The following is a 20,145-nucleotide window of genomic DNA, read 5'->3' on the forward strand; positions in this document are numbered from 1 at the left end:
TAATATATTTATTATAGTTGCTGCGGGGTCTGGGAGCGGAGGTTTAGGGGTTAATACGTTTATTTAGTTGCGGGGGGCTCCAGGAGCGGCAGTATAGGGGGTAAAACAGTTTAGTATAGTGTGGGTGCTTAGTGACAGTATAGCAAGAAAGCTGCGAAGAAGCCGAAGAGCAGCGAGATCGATGACTGTTAGTTAACAACAGGCCACTTCTCATCGCCCTGTACTTGGTGCACGGCTTTGTGACAGCTTTCTTGATAAATTTGGCGAACGTATTCAGGTCCGCGGTGGTGATGTTAGGCAATGTTAGGCGAGCGTATTGGGGCCGTCAAATGCAGGTGAGTAGACAGCTTGATAAATAGAGGCCTTTGAATGAACTCCAAATTTGACAAGTATTCCATCTTTCCCTTTTGCTTCTCTCCCCCAATTTACTCTTTTCTCTTCCTTCTGATGTTTGTTATGTTTGTTATTTATGGTCTATTAGTTTAAGTTAGTAGTATAGAATTGGCTTTTTCTATTGACCAGAACGATTACATTATAACAAAGAAAGCACTTTTCCCTGAGAATGAATATTGTATTTGTTCTAGTTGCATTGTGTAGTTTGATAGAGATAACCATTCTTGTATAGAAGGTATCTGTTGTTTTTTCCAATACCTTGGAATCAATTTTTTTTGCACAGTTTACCAATATCCGGAAAAGTGCACTTCGTAATTGGCATGCTAATTAAACTTTACTGTTGAGCAAGAATATTGTGGGCATTTTTGGTATATTGTAATCAAGTATTGTAGTAATAATTTTGTAAATTTTGTCCCAGTATGTTTTTATTGGGTCAGAGTCCCACCATATATGTAGTAGTGTACCCTTGTTGTTACATCCTCTCCAGCATCGATCTGATGTTGCTGGATATATCTGGCGTAATCTTTGAGGTGTTAAATACCATCTAGATAAAAGTTTTATATTTGTTTCTATTGTTGCTACTGATCTCAAGATTTTAAAATTCTTAATTAATATATGTTTCCATTCATTAGGTGATAAGGGTGTGTGCAATTCTTCCTCCCATTTCCTAGAATATAAGGGTAATGTTTGGGAATTTGATTCGAGTAAATGTTTATAGAATATAGATAGTAAATGTTTTGAAGGGAAACCAGTTGAGCAACATTTTTCAAATGGTGTTAAAGGGACACTGAACCCAAATTTTTTCTTTTGTGATTCAGATAAAGCATGACATTTTAAGCAACTTTCTAATTTACTCCTATTATCAAATGTTCTTCATTCTCTTATGAATTTGAAGAGTTTAGATGCCGGCCCATTTTTGGTGAACAACCTGGGTTGTTCTTGCTGATTGGTGGATACATTCATCCACCAATAAAAAAGTGCTGTCCTGAGTACTTAAACAAAAAAAGCTTAGATGCCTTCTTTTTCAAATAAAGATAGCAAGAGAACGAATAAAAATTGATAATAGGATTAAATTAGAAAGTTACTTAAAATTGCATGCTCTATCTGAATCATGAAAGAAAAAAATTGAGTTCAGTGTCCCTTTAATTGTATAGTGAAGTATGATTTAGATTTGTGGTTGTAAATGCATTTACTTGAAATTATGAGAGCCAGTGCCTAAAGGAAGGATTTAAATCAGCTTTGAGTTCTATAAATGGTTTGATAGTGCCCTGGTGTAAAATTGTGTGAAAGGGGATGTTAATTTGGGATGTAGAAAATTCTAGATTTGCTCTGTGTCCATGGAATGGTAAATTGGGATTCCCTATGAGTGGGGTAAGGGGAGACAGTATACATAATATGTTTTTATGCTTACAAATAATGGAGTCTCAAGTTGAGAGTGTCTTTATCTAAATTCCTATCTATGCTAGATAATCCACATATACTCCCCATATTATAACGAGAGATTAAATTTTCTTCCATGCCCACCCATTGTTTATCTTTATTACCTCTATGCCAGTTCCATATTCTCGCTAAATGTGACGCCTGATAGTATAATATAAGTTGTGGCATTCCTAGACCCCCTGTTCCCTTGGTCTGTAAATCAAGAAATCATAGAAGCTTTCATTCTAGATCTCGTTCTGCCCCATATAAAGTTGTTAAGCAATGCTTGTGCCTATTTAAAATACATATGTGGTACTGCTAAGGGAAGTGTTTGAAATAGATAGAGAAATTTAGGCAGGATTGTCATTTTTACCGCAGCTGTCCAGCATAGCCAGGATAGTGTTTTATGTTGCCACAATATCAGTTCTGTCCTTACTGTTTGAATCAAGGTTTGATAGCTTTTGGTGTATACTTCTTGTAGTGAAGGAGAGAGATAGATTCCTAAATATTTGATATTATATGTTACTAATTGAAAGCTAGTGTCTTTTTGTATTTGTTGGATGGTCTCAGTGGGGGTGTTGATATTAATTATTTCTGATTTACTTTTATTCACTAGGAAGTTAAACCATTTGCTATATTCCATTGTTTTTATGTCTAGGTGGTGTAGAGAGTATAATGTTAGATTCAGAAGGACATCATCCACAAATAATTACAACTTATGTTCAAAGTTCTATATCTGGATGCCCTTGATATTCTCATTTGATCTTATTTTGCTTGCTGGAATTTCTATAGTTAGTACAAATAGTATGGGGGACAGAGGACACCCCTGTCTCATCCCATTCCCTATTGTAAAATGCTCTGAAAGATCCCCATTAACTTTAATTCTTGCTAAGGGATTATTATAAAGTGCTAAAATTTTATCTACAAAGCTTGCCCTAAATCCAAATTTCAACAGGGTGGCTGCCATAAATTTCCAGTCCACCCTGTCGAAGGTCTTCTCAGCATCTATTGCCAACAAAATTGTATGTGATTGTAGTGATTGAGCGTGATTAATTAACTGTAAGGTTTTTATTTTATTTTATTATCCCTGGACTCCCTTGTTGGGACAAATCCAGATTGGTCCTTGTGTATGAGTTGGGGAAGAATATTATTTATCCGGGTAGCCAGTATTTTCACGTAGAGTTTTATGTTAATATTTAATAATAAGATGGGTCTAAAATTCTGGGTAGTGTCTGGTGATTTGCCTGGTTTTGGCAGAACAGTAATATGTGCGTCTAACATCTTTTTTGGAATGGGATTAATAGAATTAAATGCTGATGTAATATGTGGCACTAGAATATTTTTAAATAGGGAATAATATTTAGTAGTGAACCCTTCCGGTCCTGGTGATTTCCCTAGGGATAAATTTGTGATGGTATCTATGACCTCCTTTTGTGTTATGGGAGCGTCAAGACCCTTTCTTTCTAGGGAAGATAAGGTTGGGACATTTATCCCAGATAGGTAATCATTTAGTGAATTGTAATTTCTTAGTGTTTTTATGGAGTTATAAAGTTTATTGTAGTATTTTTTAAATGCTTCTGCAAATTTGTTTGCTTTAGTGTAATTAGTCTCCCTTATTGTTTTTAATCGAGTGTACAAAGGTTTTAAGCTGTTGTTTCTTAAGAATCCTAGCCAGCATTGTCCCACTATTATTGGAATCTGCGTAGAATTTAGAGTTTGTGTATATTGTTTTGCGATGTGTTTGTATTTTTAGGTACTCTTTTAGATTGTCTCTTGCCAGTGTTAGCTCTGATAGGATTTGTAGATTAGTTGCATTTTTTGTGCATAGTTTCTACTTCTGATAATGTTTCTATAAATGTTTGATATTTTAGCCTTTGTTGTTTTTTAATGTGTGATTTTTGTTTGATGCACTCTATATTAAATTGAAAAAAATCTCATAAACTCTCTTCAACTTTCTTGTGTATAATAGGACTGTAAATATTAGGTCGTCTAGTCTCCATGAATATGAGGATTGTGGTGTATTGGGCCAATTAAGAGTGCATAATACTGCTGCATGGTCTGACCAAGTAATCTGGGAGATTCTTGATGATAATACGTAATTAAGTCCTTTATGGTCTTTGAGTATATAATCTAATCTTGAGTATTTTGAAAAGGGATGGGAAAAGAAAGTATAGTCCATGCGGTTAGGATAATTCAGGCGCCATATGTCGTGAGGGTGTAAGGATTGTAAGCATTTCCCCATGCCTTTAATCTGTGCTTTAGAGATATGTGATTTCCCACTAGAGCAATCAAGTAAAGGTTCCAAAGGAACATTAAAATCTCCTCCCAGATAAATTGGGCCTTTTGCCTATTCCATTATTCTATTAGTACAAGCTTGAAAAAAAATTAACATGAGCTTTGTTGGGGCCATATATGTTAGCAATTGTTATCGGCCTTTCGTATAACAGACCTGTGATTCTAAGAAGTCTACCTTCTGTGTCCGCTTTCTTTGATGATTGTAAATGGCAAGTTCTTCCTAATTAAAATTGCCACCCCATTGTGTTTACTTGTGTTAGAACTAAAATATTGTAGGGGGAAATAATATTTGGCTATTGAGGGTTCTTGATTGTTTTTAAAATGTGTTTCTTGTAGTAATATTATGGAAGCTCCCTTTTTATATAGATCGTATAGTGCCATGGACCTTTTATGTGGAGATAGTAGCCCTTTTACATTCTGTGTGAGTATTGTTACTGGGTGATGTACCTGGGTCTGAGTTTTAGGATCCGCCGTCTACATTAATACTGGAGAGTCGGGTTGCTGCCGTCACGCCTCCGGGTTTCAAGGATTTCCTCAAATTCCCATATTGATTAAACTGCAATAGAGAGAAAGAAACCATAAATTCCTTAAAATACATTATTATCCATTTAAGTGTCCTCCAGGTCTGACCAGTAAACAGGAGTATAGTCATTCCCAACATCCATCTAACAGTATTGAGATTTTTTCAATTAATTGATGAATCACCATTGTATTCCAGCACAAAAAAACCAAAAATATAACTTTCAACATAGCTAAACTAGTTTGAATCTGCCCCGCCCACACATCCCTTCTGGGTTCCAACTTATTATATGTAAGTAAATGCGTTGTGTGTGCCCAGGGTAACCTACATTTTAATGGGGAAACATTGCAAGGAGTTTCTTATTTTAAAAAGTATATCCTTTATCTTAGGTGCACCTAAGGATACCTGTCTTGTCACCCTGTCAGTGGCGAGATTAGCAATTGTAGGAAACCTACTGAATGTGCAGTGAAAGTTAGTTTACATATCTATTATTTGCACTGTTACTAAACACAAGTCATTTTACATTTAGTGAAATCACATTCTACTCTGTGTAAACATGACTCCTTCACAATGCTGAGATCTGCATTCACTGGTGATGTGGGCAGATTGTTTAACATGTTGCAATCCCTATAGTTTTCTAAGTAAGACACATCAATACTCGTCTGAACAGCGAGGATTAGCCCACTTATTTATAACATTTTACCCTAAGGACAGATTGCAAAACTGGCGAGACTGAAATTAGCATTTCTTGCTGATCTGACAATCCTCTGAGAGAAGGTATAAAAATGTGGGAAGTCTCAGCAGATATGAAGAATAGAAATATGTGTGTGATTCACAGGGTTACATTTATGAAATTATGAATTAGGTTAAAGGGCCATAATACCCAAATGTTTAAACACTTGAAAGTGATGCAGAATAGCTGTAAAAAGCTGATTAGAAAATATCACTTGAACATCTCTATGTAAAAAAGAAACATATTTTACCTCAAAAGTTCCTCAGTAGCCACCTCCCATTGTAAAGGATTTCTAAGCAGCATTTTAGTGTGTTTGTCCTGGGACATCTGAAGGGACTAGCATTGTGCACTCTCATATTATTTCACCAATCAGGTAAAGGAAGCTTACTATGAAATCTCATGAGAGTTAAGTCAAATCTCATGAGATCACAGTAAGAGTTCATGACCTCAGCACTGCTGATGCTGATTGGCTGCTGTTCATTTCTTCATTTTTTTTAATTTTTTTACCTGCAGCTGGCAGCAGCTGAGTATAACTTTTTACACAGAACTTACTCTGGTGAGCTGAGGAGATTGTGAGGTAAAATATCTTCCTTTTTTACATAGAGATGCTCAGGTGATATTTTCCTGTCAGCTTTTTACAGTTAAACTGCATCAGTTTCAAGTGATTTAGCATATGAGTATTATGTCCCTTTAAATCCAAATTAGAGAATATATTCCTTGAGCCTCATGTCAATAGAAATGTAATTTTTTTCACATATGGGGTTGATCACAATTCATCATTTGCTAATTAACTGCATGTTCATACTCTTTGATTTGTAAACAGGGACTGAATTGCCTCCTGTATGTTCCTTGGTGCAGCATCTGGGGTGGTAAACAAAAATGTTTGTTTTGATATTGAATATATATGTTATAAATTGACTAATCTGGAAATGAAATGATTGTGTAGGCGCACAGGCCAAAAATACTTGCACAAACAACAGTGTGTTGCAGGCAATGATTAAGCATCACTCTCAACATGGAAATTAAAAAAAAAAAAACAGTTAGATTAACTTTTTCATAATTGATCAAAGATAGTCACACTCCATTTTGAGTCACATTACAAGTGTGATAGCCTGTTCACTCCTTGATACTTTTAGGTCATAGAATGTTCTAGGTCTGTTAGATTTACACATACTTTGGAGACCACAGTCCAATGAAGTTTAAGGTAAAAAGGAAGGGCTGTGATTTTGTAAGGTTGAAATCACATGCTGATATGTTTTTTAATTATTTCAGTGACTGTGAGATCATTATATACTGCCCTGTAGCTACTTTATTAGAAAGACAAGTTACACCAATGGCACATTGTTGTGTTCTAGGCTTAAAGGGACATGAAACCCAAACATTTTCTTTCATTATTTAGGTCGAACATACAATTTGAAACAACTTTCCAGTTAACTTCTATTATTACAATTGCTTCATTCTCTTGGTATCATTTGTTGAAGGAGCAGCAATGCATGACTAGTTTCTAACTGAACTTATGGGTGAGCCAATGACAATTGGTATATATATGCAGCCACCAATCAACAGCTAGAACCTAGGTTCTTTGCTACTCCTGAGCTTACCTAGATAAGCCTTTCAGCAAAGGGTAACAAGAGAAGGAAGCAAATGAAATAATAGAAGTAAATAGGAAAGTTGTTTAAAATCACATGTTCTTTCTGTATCATGAAAGAAAAAAATTGGGGTTTATGTCCCTTTACCTTGAAGAGTAAACATAATAGGACTCGGTAACTCAGCAGTGATACATTTTTGTTGTATGATAGACTATAAATTATTGTTAAATCTCTAATTTCTGACCATTTGAATCCAATATCCAAGTGTGATTTCTCTGTTTTAATGCATGCAGTTGAGATACTATTGCCTCAAATTAAAACAAACATGTCAATGTGTTGTGCATGGGTATATTTGTCTGTAGTCAGAATCACACATAGAAACAGATGTTTTGTACACATCTTTACCACATTTGGTTCACTCTGCACACATAGGAACATGTGAAATAGGAACATGTGAAAAACATCAATAAGTGCACCCCAAATCCATACACTGTGGACACCCTTGACATGACCCAGCAAACATATATGACTGAGAATCTAAACAGCAGTCTACATGTATTCTACACTTAACCACAATAGCAATATGTGTCTGCACAAAAATAGCACTGGAATTATGGAAAGCTCTGTGCCTGAATTCTTATGAAATACTTATTTATCTAAAATCCGCTGACCCCAAACTTGCATTATTGGTCAATGCTTTAGGCATATAACAATGTCAATAGAAAAATAGTGTGATTGATTATGCAGGTATTCCACTAATCTATTTCATCACATGAGTCATTAAAACTATACACAATATACCTATTGTATTTCACACTATTGATTTTTTTGATGGAAAAGAAATTCTCTTTCTGACTATGCATACATTGATTTTGTTTTCCCTTTTGTTAAAACTATATATATTCCCTGCATTGATTTTATTAAGAGCATCTGGAAGTTGATATGAAAAGAAGAAAATATGATTATGAAAAAATACTAATCTAATTCTAGTTTTTTTTTTACATAACTGGTCCCTTAAGAAAAAAAAATACACACATAAAAATTCACTGCTTCTTAAATGAATATTTCTTCCAAAGATGTGGTGAGTCCACGGGTTCATCTTAATTACTGTTGGGAATACCACTCCTCACTAGCAGGTGGAGGCAAAGGGCACCACAGTAAAACTGTTAAGTATCACTTCCCTACCCATAAACCCCAGTCATTCTCTTTGCCTCTCGTTCTTTGAGGAGGTAAAGTTTAGTGTGTAATTAAAACTTTGTATCATGCAGAAGATGGATTACTTCAAGCAAGTCTTAGGGTATAGCTATAATCCACGTTAGTCTTGTAGCAGTGGGGAACTTGCAAAGAGGTGCTTGCTACGTTTTACTCACTTATTGCCCTAGTTTCAGATACCATAGTTGGTTAATTTGCTATCTGCTTTTGACCAAGTCGCTGTGAAGAAGAGGTGTCCTCTCATATCTTTGGACTGTCTCCATGCCAGACAGCTGAACAGATAAGTGCTAGTTCCTCTAGAGTGAGAAAGGGCACTTAGAATGTGGTATTTGTACCTATATGTATTGGGACCATTTAGCTCACCCTGGTGTAAGGGATTGCTAAGGCATGCTTGCAGGAACAGTGTTTGGGAGACAATTATATTTCTCTGCGGCTCCTGTTATGTGTGTTTGGTGCTTGTCACTTTTTATTTTTATTTTTTGCTGTTTTTCCTGATGGCGCGCTGGTATGGCTTGGCCACGCCCCCTCCTTCCTTGTTGTTCCACGGGAGGTTTTCGCGCCTCCCCTACGTCAGTCACGTATTCGGCCGGGTCTCTACTCCGTGTACTATGGAGGTGAATCTCCTCGTTGCGGCTGTGTTGCTGTGGGGAATCTCTAAGCTAAGTAGAACTATAAGGAGAAGCAGAGCAAGCTGGTGATCGGTGGCGATAAGGAGGCATCTCAGTATACTGAGGTGTGGAGGGAGGTGTTAGTCAGAGTGACAACGCTCACCTAGGCATAACTTTTTATTCTGTATAGCGGTTATTTCTTTGTGCAACATTTTATCAAATAAAGCTAAAGCAGGATAACTGTTTACCAGTTTTTAGTTTGTTGTGACTTTTTATTTTGCTGGGCCTTATTCTGATTATCGGTTAAGGCCATGAGGATAGTGATAAGCATGTCTGATATGGATCAGGAGACTGCTCAATTTAACCCTTGCTTATTGTGTTTAGAGGCACAAATTGCAGCACACATGCAATTCTGTTCTTTCTGTGTTAAACTTACATTACAGTTTAAAGAAAAGTTTTTCAATGTGGAGCCTAATGTCTCTTAGGAGGATGCTGTCCAGGTGTTACCAGGGCCATCTCCTATTTCATCCCAAGCATCCTTGTCATCTAACACTGTGTCCTGTGGTTCCTCGTTAACTCCCAGTGGAGTGTATTTAAAGGCAGAGATTGCTGCACATGTATCCTCAGCGGTATCTGCAGCATTAGTTGAGTTTCCCAGATTTTCGGGGAAATGCAAGAGGAAATCTTAGAGCTCAGATTATAATGTGGCTGTCCCTGTCGAAGAGCCTCAAGTTCCTCATAGATCTGAGGATGAGGGAGGCTCTCATTCTGAGGGTGAGATCTCAGATTCGTACAGTATAATTCCTTTATCTGAGGGTGAAGGAGTTTCCTTCAGGTTTAAACTTGAACACCTTTGGTTATGTTTAAAGGAGGTTTTAGCTACTCTGGATGATTCAGAGACCCAGGTGGTAGTTACGCCTAAGAAGTCTAGTAAACTGAATAGTTTTTGTTGATGTTCCTTCCTCTTCAGAGGTGTTTCCTGTGCCAGATAGGGTTAAGGAAATCATAACTCAGGAATGGGAGAAGCCAGGGGTGCCTTTTACGCCATCTCTGGTGTTTAGAAAGATGTTTCCGGTGGAGACTTCTATCAAGGAGTCTTGTTCTACAGTTCCTAAAGTGGAAGGGGCCATTTCGACCCAGGCTAAGAGGACCACTATTCCTATTGAGGATAGTTGCTCTTTCAAGGACCCAATGGATAAGAAGATGGAGGCATATCTGAAGAAGATTTATGTACATCTAGGGTTCCAATGGCAACCAGTAGTATGTATTGCCATGGTGACTAGTGCTGCCTCCTATTGGTTTGATGCCTTGTCTGAATCGCTTCAGGAAGAGACGCCATTAGACGAGATTCAGGATAGGATTAAGGCTCTTAAGTTAGCCAATTCCTATATTGCTGATGCTGCTCTTCAGGTTCTTAGACTGGGAGCTAAAGCTTCCAGTTTCACAGTGTAGGCCAGAAGAGCTTTATGGTTAAAGTCCTGGTCAGCCAATGTTTCGTCTAAAGTCAAGCTTATGGCGCTTCCTTACAAGGGCAAGACCTTGTTTGGACCGGGTCTGGCTGAGATCATTTCTGACATTACAGCAGGAAAGGGTTCTTTCTTGCCTCAGGACAAAATGAACAGACCAAAGGGACATCAGAGTAATTTTCATTCCTTTTCGAACTTTAGAGGAAAGTAATCATCTTCCTCATCCAAACAGGACAGCTCCAAGCCTTCTTGGAAACCAAATCAGTCTTGGAACAAGGGAAAGCAGGCTAAGCAGCCCACTACTGACTCTAAGTCAGCATGAAGGGATCGCCCCCGATCCAGGCTTGGATCAGGTTTGGGGCAGACTGTCTCAGTTTTCTTAAGTTTGGCTGAGAGACATTCCGGACCCTTGGGCATTGGAAATCGTCTCTCAGGGTTACAAATTAGAGTTCAGGAATTATGCTCCCAGGGGCAGGTTTCACCTTTCCAGATTATCTGCAGACCAGATAAAAAGAGAGGCGTTCTTGAATTGTATTAAAGATCTGTTGTCACTGGGAGTGATTGTTCCTGTTCCAAAGCAGGAACAGGGTCTAGGATTTTACTCAAATCTGTTTGTAGTTCCCAAAAAAGAAGGGACATTCTGACCCATTTTGGACTTAAAATGTCTAAACAAGTTCCTCAAGGTCCCATCCTTCAAAATGAAACCATTCGTATGATTCTACCCTCTGATTCAAAGAAGGTCAATTTATGACGACCATAGACTTAAAGGATGCATACTTACATGTTCCCATTCACAGGGATAATCACAAGTTCCTAAGGTTTGCTTTCCTCGACCAACACTTCCAGTTCATGGCTCTGCCTTTTGGCCTAGCCACAGCTCCAAGGATATTCTCAAAGGTTCTAGGAGCTCTCTTGTCAGTTGTTTGGGCAAAGGGAATTGCAGTGGCTCATTTTATGGATGACATTCTGGTTCAGGCACCGACAGTTCATCAAGCAACATCGCATACGTAGATGTTACTGGCCTTCCTCCAATCCCACGGTTGGAAGATAAATGTGGGGAAGAGCTCCCTGGTCCCGGCAAAAAGGGTAGATTTCCTACGAACTGTCATAAATTCTGTTCTGAAGATCTTTCTAACAGAGGTGAGAATAGTAAAGCTCCTTTCCATCTGTCGGGTTCTGCTTGAGACAACTCATTCGTCAGTCGTTCAATTTATGTAAGCAATTGGTCTGATGGTGGCTGCCATGGACATGTTCCCATTTACTCAATTTCATCTAAGAGCGCTAAAGTTGTGCATCCTCAGTCAGTGGAACGGGGATTATGTGGATCTCTCCCCAAAGTTATCTCTAGACCAGAAGACAAGGTATTCTCTTCTGTGGTGGCTCTCGCTGGAACACCTGTCTCAGGGCACTTGTTTTCAGAGGCCACCCTGGGAAATAGTGACAATGGACGCCAGCCTGGTGGGCTGGGGGGCAGTCTGGGATTCCCTAAAGGTGCAGGGGCTTTGGTCTAAAGAGGAGTCTGTGCTGCCAATCAACATTCTGAAGTTGAGAGCAATCTACAATGCTCTGTTGGCTTGGCCACAGTTGGCCTTGAGCAAGTTTATCAGATTCCAATCGGACAACAAAACTTCTGTGGCTTACATCAGCCATAAGTGGGGAACTCAGAGTTCTCTGGCCATGAAGAAGGTATCTCAGATTATCCAGTGGGCGGAAGCTATCCACATTCCGGGAGTGGACAACTAGGAAGCGGATTTCCTAAGCTGACAGACTTTCCATCCCTGGGAGAGGGAACTTCATCCAGAGGTGTTCACCAGATTGGTCTTCAAATAGGGGATTCCGGAGTTGGATTTGATGGCATCTCGTCAGAATGCCAAGCTTCCGAAGTATGGTTCCAGGTCGAGGGATCCTCAGACCTACCCATTAGATGTGTTAGCAGATTAGCAGATTTTTTCTAAGCGTGGGTTTTCCGAGTCTGTTATTGAGACTATGATTCAGGCCAGTAAACCTGTAACTAGGAAGATTTACCTAAAGATATGGAGGAAGTATCTTCATTGGTGTGAATCCAATGGCTATTTTTGGAGTAGGGTTAGGATTCTGGAGTCTGGAGAAAGGCTTATGTTAGCACTCTGAAGGGTCAGATTTCAGCACTATCTGTTTTGTTACATAAACGTTTGGTAGATGTGCCAGATGTTCAGTTTTTCTGTCAGGCCGTGGTCAGAATCAGGCCTGTATTTAAACCTGTTGCTCCGACACAGAATCTTATTCTTGTTCTCAGAGTTTTGTAAAGGACGCCGTTTGAGCCAATGCATTCTGTTGACATTAAGATGTTGTCCTAGAAAGTTATTTTTCTTTTGGCTATTTCTTCTGCACAGAGGGTTTCTGAGCTCTCCGTCTTTTAGTTTGATTCCCCTAATCTTATCTTTCATGCGGATAAAGCGGTTCTTCGTACTAAGTTGGGGTTTCTTCCCAAAGTTGTTTCTACTATGAATATTAATCAGGAGATTGTTATCCCTTCGTTGTGTCCGAAGCCTTCTTCGGATAAGGAACGTCTGTTGCACAATTTGGCTGTATTTCATGCTCTCAAGTTCTATTTGGAGGCCACTAAGGGTTTTCGTTAGTCCTCTGCTCTTTTTGTTTGTTTTTCTGGAAAGCGTAGAGGTGAGAAAGCTACTGTTTCTACTCTTGCATTTTGGTTACTAAGTGTGATTCATCTGGCGTTTGAGTCTGCTGGGAAGCAACCTCCAGAGAGAATTATGGCTCATTCCACTAGGGCTGTAGCCTCTTCTTGGGCTTTCAAAAATAAAACTTCTATGGAGCAGATTTGCAAGGCTGCAACTTGGTCTTCCTTACATACTTTTGCCAAATTTTACAGAATTGATACTTTTGCCTCGGCTGAGGCGGCTTTTGGGAGAAAAGTTCTTCAGGCGGTGGTGCATTCCGTTTATGCATGCTTGTTCTTATCCCACCCTATTCATCTGTGTCCTCTAGCTTGGGTATTGATTCCCAACAGTAATTAAAATGAACCCGTGGACTCACCACATCTTTGGAAGAAAACAAAATTTTTGCTTACCTGATAAATTTATTTTTCAAGATGTGGTGAGTCCACGGACCCACCCCTTTTTTGTTAATTTTTCAAGATTTATTTGCTAAACCTCAGGCACCTCCGCACCTTGGGTTACTTTCCTTTCTCCATTTACTTTCGGTCAAATGACTGGGGTTTATGGGTAGGGAAGTGTTACTGAACAGTTTTACCGTGGTGCACTTTGCCTCCTCCTGCTGGCAAGGAGTGATATTCCCAACAGTAATTAAGATGAACCTGTGGACTCACCACATCTTGAAGAAATACATTTATCAGGTAAGCATAAATTTTGTTTTTTATTGAAAATATGTAAGAACCAATACCATAAAATTGAGTTAATAGTAATTTTGTGTATATAATACAATTATTATATATATTATATTATACATAATATATTATATTTTATATATATATATAAAAATTTTTATCATATAATAATATTTTTGTTATAATGTTTGCAGATATATAGCCTTTGAACAAATTTACATATATACAGTATGTGTATAAAAATGTGTAAGATCAAGTTTTTGTTTTTTTCTACTTTTTTGTGAACTTTACAAATATCTGAATAGCTGATAGTTTGTGAGCTTGTGCTGCCCCTATTTTCGAGTTATCAGTCCAACAATTCAGCTCTCAGAGGAAACTTCTTGGTAGTCTGAGAGACTGGGGATAGTTTGCAGAAAAAGAGAGAGGGTCAGACAAGCAAATTCACAGAAACAGCAGGATTGCCCTAGGTGCAAAGCCATCAACAGAGTAAGTAGCAGCAAGAAAAAAGACAGAAGATGGATAATAATCACTGTCTGAATTAAATACAGTATATAGAAATTATAAAAAATTATCTGTATTCATTCAGATATTTGTTTGTTAAAATGAAAATGAATAACTCATTTTCATCATGAATAGGCATTTGTGACACAACAAATGCGCATCTCTACCTGATTCTAAAGTAGAGTAACACTAAGGATAATACACTCTGCACTGTTGGTTGTTCTCCACATGAAATCTAGCCAGTTTAAATGGACAGTAAAGATAAAATTAAACATTCTTGATTCTGATAGAGCATGCAATTTTAAACAACTTTGCAATTTTCTTTTATGATCAAATTTGCTTTGTTATCTTGTTATCCTTTATTGAAGCATAAACATAGGAAGGCTGATAGGAACTTAGGGGTGTGCACGTGTCTTTAGCAAAATATGGCAGCAATATTTGCAACATTATATAAAAATGCAATAAACACACTGCTGCCAGATGGTTATAGACACGTGCATGCTCCTGAGCTCCCCCTAGCAATACTCTATGACAAAGGATACCAAAAGAACGAGGCAAAACTGATAATATAAGTAAAATGGAAAGTTGTTTAAAATGTCATACTCTATCCAGTCAATTAAAGTTTTATTTTGACTGTACTGCCCCTTTAAGAACTGTGATGCTCTTCATAAAGGAAACCATTGGTATTAATAAGGGTATAGTGTTATACTTGTTCTTTTTTTTAATATTGCACAAAATAATAATAATTGCAATCTTGGAATCACGATTTAAGGTTATTAATGCTTGCGTTATAAGTTCAGCACAATAATTTCTGATGACAGAGCAATACATCTGTATGCCACAATTTGAAATAGTCTGAACATTATACATTGGGTTGAAATATTTTACTCATACTGCACATGACGACTTGTGAGCTGCACTGGGTGTGTTTGTCACTGCTGGACCACTTGCTAATAATGTGCAGCCATCAAGGGCAAAGGGCAAGCCTCAATGTCTTGTAAATAGGTTTTTGAGTAAGACCCAGTGCGCCTGAACCAGATTGTTGTGTTGCTTAGTTCTTAAAAGAGGACTTTACCACAATAATAAAGATTAATTAATTCATGAGACATATTTTTAAAACTATATATTTTTATATTTACTTATATTTACTTTTGTAAAGAGTTCCTGATCCAGTCCAGATTCATTTCCAGGCAATTCAAGAGCTTTCTTTCCCAGCAAGAAGCAGTGTGACTTCTGTCATAAGTGGTTGCTCTGTGCCGAGCACATTTCCCTGCAGGACATCCGATATTTAAGTTACACTGTTAGTTATCAGTACAGAAGACAACGAATCACTGGTACCAACGGATCACTGGCACAAATAGGCAACAAGTGCAAAGCCTGTGTATCATAGATGACAGTACAGTATCTAAAACTGCTTACTGCTGCCTAGATCAGCATGGTATCAGAGATCTTGACTATATAGAGATCTCACTGTCCATGCCATACTGTTTTAACAAAGCAGCATTCCACATACTTCTGTTTGCCTCAGAGCCTAGCAGAAAAAAGAACAAGGTCATACAAAGATGAACATCTTGAGTTTGTCAAAATAGAGTAACCATTTCTGCATCTTGTTGAAGCTGAGATGAGTCTAGATCTGACACTGTATTCTAGAAGCTTATGCCTGGTTGTCATAAAAGAATGAGAGAGTTCCCTGATTATTTATTTCTCATACTCATTGCTTCTTTATAAGTAATGTAATAATCAGTTGATCATGTTGATACATTTATTTTAATTTAATGCTATGATAATTCAATTCAAATTAATTAATGCTATTTTATTTTTTTATATTAAAAGTAACAAACAGTGAATTTGTTTTAAAATATCACATTAGAGTGTTCATAAACATTCATCTTGTGTTTAGAAGGAATTAATGTAAACACTGTTAATGGTTTTAAACAAATGTGCGGATATTTGAAACCATTCCTATTGCCTAAGATAAGTGTAAATCGTATACCCCTATATTTTCTTTTTATGCTGTATGGGTTCAATGATGTCTTGAAAGTGTCAGGAGCAGATATATAGAAAGATAGATAGATTGAGAGATAGATGTCATGGAGTATGTATATACTAAATATATCTATCTATCTATCTATCTATCTATCTATCTATCTATCTATCTATAGATCACCAACTCCTGGATAGAAAAAGCTTTTCTATCCCTGAATATTTAATGCAACATATTGAATTATTTATTTAAATGATAGACTTTCATACTGACACCTTTTTATGTGAATTCTGCAATTCCAGCCACAAAGTATATTATTTTGATTCACCAGTAAACAGGATGTTTTTCTAGGCTTCTACTGAGAAATTTCAGTATTATTTAGCCCTAGCTAAATGTTTACACTTTCTTTTTTTACCAAAGAAAATAAATGATACCCTCCTGTGAGGAATATTCTTTGTCAGTTGGACATTCCTGATTAAATTGTGAATGCAAATACTGTTCTATTTCACAATGAGGGTAGCTTGATAAAATACTTTTCTGATGGTGTGGGCACTTTAGGTCTGCCTTGTCTGTCATTGGATAAAAAAAGGTGTCATAGCATCCCTTCAGTGTGTGTTGTAACGTCTTTTAGGAAATATTCTTAGCAGGATTTTGGTATTAGTTGAGTTTTTCCGCACCCAGGAGAACAATTTGACCCTGAATTGTTTCACTGATTACCTTTGACATAATTGCAAAATATATTTCAAATAATTTCCATTTTTAAAAGCACTAATAAGAGCACTTACAAAAGTAATAAGTGAAAGAAGCACTAGCCGGGCCATACTAACTGAAGTAATAATATGAGGCAGAGTAATCATCAAAAACAAAAACAAATGTAGGTGTGTGCTAGAAGGTTAACCTGGCAAAACTATTTTGAAATTGTATTAACAAATGTTAATGCAAAAAGACTTTTCATCATAACTGGCAATATGACTTAATGATGTAGCAAAGAGGTAAGAAGTTATTTTGTCTCAGTGTTACATATTGTAGTATTTAATATGCATGAACTGATTACAATTGTTTACTACTTATTAATAAATAATCAAATAAATGATGTTGGACTCTTACTGTATATGTGTCTGTCTTCTTACTGGAGTATTCCATGAGATTTACCTATTATTTTGGGAATTTTTACATTTACATTGGTTCAAACAATCACAGAACTAAGCTGAAACATACATTTCACCTTCACTATGCTGCATTATTTCAACATATGTCCCTGTCTCCTTTAAAACAGAGGTCGCAGATGAAATTATTGCAGGTCATAGCAGAGCAAAAAAGAATAAGCAAAGTAGTCTCTCTGTTAAGTCTCCTATTAAATGATGCCAGATAAATCTATTCCATTATCATTACATCAACAAGCCAATAACCATAATATCTTGTTATTAAAGACAGTACAAAAGATGCATTAGAAATATGGACATTTTTTCACTTGCTATTTAATCTCCATCAACAATGCAATCAGGACAAATAATAAGATTGCAAAATGAAATTTCCTTATATAAAACAGTACTAAAGAAATGCATTAAGCAATTGCCTAGTCAACAAATTTACTAAGCATTTGTGAATTAAATATTTGAGCTCCAAGCAGATTACGGTATGCAAACTGGCATCAACAACTAAAGTTATGCTGTTATGCTGACTTATAAATATGTATTTTCAGTGCCTGTTTATTCTGAAATAAAACTTAAAAAGCAGAATTTTTATTTGAGTGCATGTTGCTTCAATTACACTTTCAAATGTAATTCTTCAATAATTTTGTAAACGTTTTTTGGAATTATTCTCACATCTATGAAACCTTGCAACCTTTTTTTACATGCCCTTTTGAGAAATGCCAGTCATAAAGATCAAGGCGGTCAAACGTTTTTTTGTTTTTTTTGTCTTCTGCAGCCCAAAGAAAAGGCATTAAGTCAGCTATTTACTTTTGTAAGGTTACATACTAAATCGGAGGACCATGAACTATTCATAGCAAAAATGTTGAAATGTACAAAATAAAGATTTTATTTATAAATATAAGGAAGTAATTCAGTACAACTTAAACACTTTAAACACTGTTGCATTTCATGTATAAAATATTTTGTTTTATAATGTTTTCAAATTCTGTTCAAATTACTCTAAAGTCTAAAAAGATGGCTTGAGGAATGTGCTTTATTTTAGTTTTAATGGAATGGCTGGAGTTTATGTCAGGCTTTGCATTTTAAGAATATGCATGGGGCATTAAAAGTGGTGCTTAGATTTCCTTAACTTATTTCAGAAAGTGCAAATATGCTAAAATCTTCCTCCTTCCTTGAGTTTTTGTTTATAATTGTACACTGTTGGGAAGGGTGGTCCATAGAACAATTAGGAAAGGTAGGTTTGTATATAATACTAGTAAAGTCACCAATGCCTGTAGTAGTAGGTGGGCAAGGCTTTTAGGTGTGTACCTCAGAGCTTGACTAGTGAGGGGGAATTTTTGTGACAAACAATTTTAAGACATTAAAATTAAAGGTACAGTCTACACCAGAATTTGTATTGTTTAATTAGATAGATAATCGCTTTATTACCCATTCCCCAGTTTTGCATAACCAACACAGTTATATTAATATACTTTTTACCTCTGTGATTAGCTTGTATCTAAGCCTCTGCAGACTGCCCTTTTATTTTAGTTCTTTTGACAGACTTGCATTTTAGCCAATCAGTGCTGACTTTTAGGTAACTCTACGTGCATGAGCACAATGTTATCTATATGGCACACATAAACTAACACCCTCTAGTTGTGAAAGCTTTCAAAAGGCATTCAGATAAGAGATGGCCTACTTTTATTTACAGAAAATAATGATGTGTTTCACATTCTCTTTGCTTTTAAAGCTAAGAAAAGATTCTTCTCAAATTGTTTAAATCCTATTTGAAATTGAACAGTGCATTTGTCTTAAGAACCTCAGTTTGAGCAAAAATGATTTGGCAACGCTAAAACCTTTTTTATAAAAAAAGCATTGCGATTGACCATAGACTTTATATTAGGGTCAAATGTATCAAAACATTTTTGTAATTTTTAATTACTGCTTAAATTTTGCAAACTGTTCAAATGTCTTGTTTGTTAATTTTCACCCTAAAATAATTAAATATTGATTATAATGGATGCATATATTCTGATTCATATTCTAATTATCATATTTAATTTGAGTAGATATTTTATAGATTTAAAGTGTAACATGAATGTATTTTTATATTTTGTTTTAAAAAAAAGATAATATAATGTATTAACATGTAAACTAAGTAGATTCAAGAAAACAAAAATGTGCAAACAGGCCATAAATGGTGTTCAGAACCGGCAGAATTTGAAAAGCTCAAAATTCCTTTGAAAAGCTGCAAAAAAAGTATTTTCTGATTAAATGGAATAACATTTTCAAATGTGCCTATGCAAACTACATTGTTTTGTTTTTGTTGTTTAAAAACCCCACATTTTGTAAAGGAATTTTGGAGGATAGAAGTTTTTGGAGGGTTCATAAATGCATGATATAAAGATTTATAGGGACACAAAATCCATTTTTTCATGATTCAGACAGAATGTACAATTAAAGAGATTTGAAATAGAAAATTAAATTTGCAAGAACCAGATAGAGCATGTCATTTTAATACACTTTTAGAATCAGTTTAATTTTCAAATGTGCTTGTTTTTTTTGTATCTTTTGTTGAAAATGATTATGCACATATCCTCCACTAGTGGGAGCTAGCTGGTGATTGGGGCTCTATATATTTGTCTCTTGTGATTGGCTAACTAGGTGTGTTCAGCTAGCAGCCAGTAGTGCAATGTTGTTGCTTCAGCAAAGTATAAAAAGAGAATAAAGCAAATTTGATCATAAAAGTAAATTTTGAAAGTTAATAATTGTATGTTCTATCTGAATTATGTAATACAATTTTGGGGTTTCCTGTCCCTTTAATAAAAAATCCAATTTACATCTATTATCAAATTTACTTTATTATGCTGGTATTCTTTGCTGAAAGCAGGTAGGTAGGATTACATGTATGCATTTAGCACTCATGTTATACCCTGTTGAGCT

At 36.3% G+C, this 20,145-nt stretch overlaps 1 protein-coding gene across 2 annotated transcripts in view; it reads left to right on the top strand.

Annotated features, from left to right (window-relative positions):
- TMEFF2 (transmembrane protein with EGF like and two follistatin like domains 2) overlaps nt 1-20,145 on the top strand; it is a 911,723-nt gene that overhangs the window by 873,039 nt on the left and 18,539 nt on the right. The gene's annotated exons all lie outside the window — the stretch shown is intronic.

The sequence above is a fragment of the Bombina bombina genome, chromosome 1 (assembly GCF_027579735.1).
Source record: "Bombina bombina isolate aBomBom1 chromosome 1, aBomBom1.pri, whole genome shotgun sequence".
Classification (NCBI taxonomy): domain Eukaryota; kingdom Metazoa; phylum Chordata; class Amphibia; order Anura; family Bombinatoridae; genus Bombina; species Bombina bombina.